Below are 5,137 nucleotides of genomic sequence, written 5' to 3'. Positions count from 1 at the left end.
GTTAACAAGGCCGGCAAGGAAGCCGGAGGGCTGGTGGACACCAGCCGTGACAGATGGGGCCTAACTTTCAATGAGAGAGGTCAGCTAACAAGAGATACTAAGACGATGTTCAATGTAGCGGGCAATAAAGAAGACGATGATGAGCATGAATTTGCACATTAAGATTCTGGTTCCAAGAGAATGAAGCAAGACCAAGATAATGTGCAAAAGCTCATTGACCTGTTCGAGATTCACAGTCCATTTGATCGCAATTTCCGAGAACTGGTCTCAATTACAACAGGTGATATTGCAAGTGAAGTAGTTACGAATGACCTTCTGCATGCTGAAGTTACTGGGAAGCAGATTGTGTCAGAGTTTGTGGAGAACAGGTTCACTAAGAAGACAACAGGTTTTCACGACAGAATCAAATCAAAGAATCTTAAAACGGTTGAGAGCATGTACACTGGGGAAGTCAATGTCGGAAAGGAGAAAACTGTTGCACTAAAGGCTGACAGAAAACTACTTACGCATGTGGTGAGAGCAATGCAAGCAGGCAGAGATATTGACATGAACAAAATGTTGGAGCAAGAGATTTGTGCAGTGCCACTTTCTCTGGCAATGCCTGATGGCAGACTGCGTTTACCTCAGAACACTCAGAACAAAGCAGATCTTGGCAAGATTCTCCAGCAAGGCTTGCCACATAATGTTATGCATGAACCATTACAAACATGCACTGTCATTGATGGAAGCCATTCCATCAATGACAGTGCATGTTTGTAATGGTTCAGACACTAGGAAATAGGATGAACGCTAAAACTCTCGGCGAAAGCGCTGATGCTGTTGCTGATTATGTCTGTCATGTGTTTTACAACAGTTGTTCTAGGGTTGACCTTGCCTTTGACCGGTACAGGAAGAAAACAATCAAGTCAAAAGCTCGAAGTCAGAGAGTACGAGGCAAGAAAGCAATCAGACGAGATGTGCAAACAAGAAGTCAGTCCATGGGGCAGTCGGATAGATTCATCTCCGTAGATGAAAACAAAGCAAGCTTGGCTAATTTTCTATGCCTAGAGTTAGCAAACAAGTTCCACAATCAAGGAGTGTGGATATCATCTGCTGAGCATGAAGAGGCAGACATTAGGATTCTTCTCCTTGTGAAGGATGCAAGTAAACAGGAATACCCACAAACTATTGTTGTGAGCCGTGACACTGATGTTCTTGTTCTCCTTTTTGCCTCTCAGCCACAGCTCAGCCACTTTCTCTTCTCTGGATGAAAGCCGGAACACCTATAAAGCAACAATTTGTTCCTGTTCATTCCATCAACATCACAGATTCGCAGAGAGCATCACTTCTCATATTTCATGCTGTAACAGGTTCGGATAGTACAAGCCAGTTTGCTGGAATTGGGTAGCCCTCTGCATGGGTTATCTTCCAACAAAACTCACAGCGTCTCCAGGATCTCAGCAAGGAAGACTTTCCTGATGAGAATGTGATTGCTGATACAGAGTCCTTTATCTGCAAGCTGTATGTTCCCAATATCCAAGAAAACTCCATCCAGAAAGTCAGGAGTGTTCTATTTCTTGGCTTGACCAAATCAATTGAGAATCTGCTTCCAACCTGTGATGCTTTGATTCTTCACATCAGGCGCGCACATTATCAATCTCTAGTGTGGAGAAGAAACTTGGAAGCTGAACTGCATCTTCCTGCACCTAAGGAAAGTGGGTGGGAACTGGTGGTAAAAGAAGGTAGTGAGATGCTTCAGCCCCAACTGATGACTGGGAAACCAATCACTGCATTCTGTTTGGAGCTCACAACATGCAAATGTCGAACAGTTTGTGCAACTCGACGTTGCAAATGTACACATAATGGACCCGGATGCACACAAGCATGTGGATGTAAAAGCCTTTGTAGAAATTCATTTACTGTTCAGGTTCAATAGGCATTTGTGAAATGTTTGTTTGTGCCTTCAATGTTTCCTTCAATACACGTAGTGATTGTTTTGCTAAGTCTATTTTTCCGATCGTTTACCCTCATTTAATTTTTACCCCATTTTCTTCATTTTCCTCATAGAACTGGCAATAATACGTACTTTTGTGGTCCAAAACAAAAATAAAGTACATAAACATGTTTCTCCAGTTGAAATATGGTGTAATTGTCACAAACATAACACATTTCTGTCCATTACAACCTACAGTATGAGTAAAACAAATTCTGACGGCAGCCATCTTGGAAACTGTCATGGCGGCTGTACTATCCACATTTACAATGTCCAACAAGCTGAACTAGACTTCCCCATGCCTTGACACTTAAAAAACACCTGTTGCACCATTCTAACATGAAATCAGCTGCGAGCCATTTTTTAAGCTCAATACAGAGTTTGGCTACCTGACTAAGTTGGTATCCTGCATCCATCATCTGCAGTACATTTGTCATGGGAATCATGGCTACTACGAAGAGTAGTGGAGACAGTGAGCCCTCCTGGAAGATCCCTCTCCTCATATTAAGTTCTGCTAGTCTTATTTCAGAGATAATAAGTACTGTATTCCAGTTGCGCATTGTATTTTTGAGGACGCCGATGGTGATATCTTCTGCCCCATATATTTTCAGGCATTCTATTAGTCATGATTTTGGTTTCATGTCGAAGGCTTTCTTATAGTCAATCGATGCCATGCTTATGTTAGTTTTCCTCTTCCAACTGTTTTTCATTGCCATTTTGTCTATCAGGAGGTGGTCTTTTGTGCCCCTACACTTCCTTCTGCAGCCTTTCTGTTGGTGGGGGAGGGTGTTTGTCTCCTCTTGGTAGTTGTATAGTCTTTTACTGATGATACCTCTTAGTAACTTCCACATTATTGGTAGGCAGGTAATAGGCTTGTAATTACTGGCTGTATTTTCACTGCTTTTGTCCTTTTGTTCTAAGAATGTTCTTCCTGTGGTCATCCATGTGGGTGCAAGGTGAAATGAGATACAGTGCTAGAGTTGTTTTGCAATACTTGGGTGTGATGCCTTGAAGTTTTTGAGCCAGTATCCATGGACTTCATCGGGACCTTAGGCTTTCCAATTTGACATTTTCTTTAGTTATTATTATTATTATTATTATTATTATTATTATTATTATTATTATTATTATTATTATTATTATCATTAATAATAATAATAATAATATTATTATTATTATTATTATTATTATTATTATTATTATTATTATCATTATCGTTGTTATTATCATTATTATTATTATTATTATTATTATTATTTTTTTTTTTTTATATAGGACAGGAAATAAAAGCCTATTCTTAAATTATGCTATTCTCACCACGAAGACTTTTTACAACTTGATAGGCCTGGGGTGTTCTCCGTTAGAAGAAGAGAAGTAGCAATCTCCCCGGGACCATGAGCTATCTAATCAGCGCACACGAAATATTGTTAGCCCTTCGTATTCCGTAAGAACAACCCGAGCAGGCTGGGTAAAATCCAAATACAATGAACGAGCAACTTTTCATCTTCATTACTTTTAAGAGTGACGATTTTCATTTATAATAGTGATTTTCATGGCATATCTCAAATTATATCCAGCATAAATTAAGGATTAAATGAAGTAAACCCCAAAGCCATTGTTAACTAATATTATCAGCAGCATTATGATCTGTCAATAATTGGAAAAACAATGGAATAGGTTCATGGTATTCCTAACCCAGTCCGAACATGAATGCAAATTGATTTGTTTATTAACAATTAAAAATCATTAGAGCTAGTCAAAAACTTATATGACTATGTAAAAAAATTACCGTATTAAGACATTCGTTACATTTAACCTATTGAGGGATTTTATGTTAAATAAAAATCACGTTGCCCCGTGCTTTCCAAACTCTTCATTACTACTCATAAGAATTGGAAATAATATTCAATGTCTCTATTTTTAAAACTATTTTAACGGTTATATTATACATTATCAAAGTTTAAACAAAATTGCCTTTATTTTCACCCAGAATTGTCTCAATGATAATTGTAATCATTCCTGCAACAGTCAAAAAAGAGTTTGAAGATCCATATAAGGGTTAAACAGTTTATGCATTAGTCTTTTAAAATAAATGTATCCCCATAACACAATAGCTGATAATTTCATTGCCACCCTATTGAGAAAAATCATCAAAGTGATCGCTGCTACTTATGATTGTACTCGTTCCAATACATATAGGAAACCGTATGCCTTGAAATCAACCTTTTGCATGGAGAATATCATAACCCTTTCTAAAGGAAAACTACTTTCAAGCTATGCAATTATTATTCATTGTTTTATATGCAACCAGTGCTACCTCAATACTTAACATATCTTATATGAATAATTTGGTTTATTTCAACTAACCAGCATCAGCGAAAAGTTTTTTTTTCCTATCATTTCAGGCAATACTGGGGATTTTCGAAAATCTGCGCTGAAAAGCACATCTGCTAATAATGCAAAACTAATTTATGCACAGTTCCACATAGTCTCCAAGTAAATAATTCAAGCATTATTTATAACTGATTATATATATGTAAAAAAAAAGAAGAAGAAACCGTAACCATCGCCGGTGAGTATCAAAACAGAATTATCCAGAAAACATTAAATTGGTTTCCTAGTCACACAGAAAATCGAGGAAATGACGAAACAGGTGTCTATGTAAATATTTTTTATTTTGCAATGATTTGCAATTAGCTCTTGTTGTGCCCTTTCACTTTCTCATTTATGAACTGGTAATTAGTACATTGACACTACTAATCCTATATAGCAATATTAAATATTTTAAAATCATCACGAGCACCCTCCAATAAAATTACCAGAAGCTGTTATATAAGAATACAACAGAACACAAAAAGCTCAACAGAAAAATTTAGACAAAAACATTATAAATTATTTATAGGTATCTAGTTTTCTTTCGTATTTTATGCAAACCGGTATGACGACCCAGTATTATTCCTTAGAAATATGCATTGGGATCAATGAATACATTGTTAATTTATATTCTACACATTAGACATTTTTTTATTAAAAAATGCCACTCTTTTTCTTTCTACTTTACTACTTTCTATAGAGAGAGGAGTAGTGATCTTCTTTACTTGAATAGACATATTGATCTTTCCTTAGCGTACCACTCCGGTTTAGGACACCCGATTCTAGTTTTTC

The 5,137-nt window shown here is 36.9% G+C and overlaps 1 pseudogene; it reads left to right on the top strand.

The window, feature by feature from the left end:
- The first annotated feature begins 1,246 nt into the window (after nucleotides 1-1,246).
- Nucleotides 1,247-5,137, top strand: part of LOC137639654 (uncharacterized) — a 32,132-nt pseudogene continuing 28,241 nt past the window's right edge.

Source organism: Palaemon carinicauda, chromosome 4 (genome assembly GCF_036898095.1).
Source record: "Palaemon carinicauda isolate YSFRI2023 chromosome 4, ASM3689809v2, whole genome shotgun sequence".
NCBI classification, from domain to species: Eukaryota; Metazoa; Arthropoda; class Malacostraca; order Decapoda; family Palaemonidae; genus Palaemon; species Palaemon carinicauda.
Note: the sequence above shows the minus strand (reverse complement) of the source record. Positions and strands in the feature narration are given on the sequence as shown.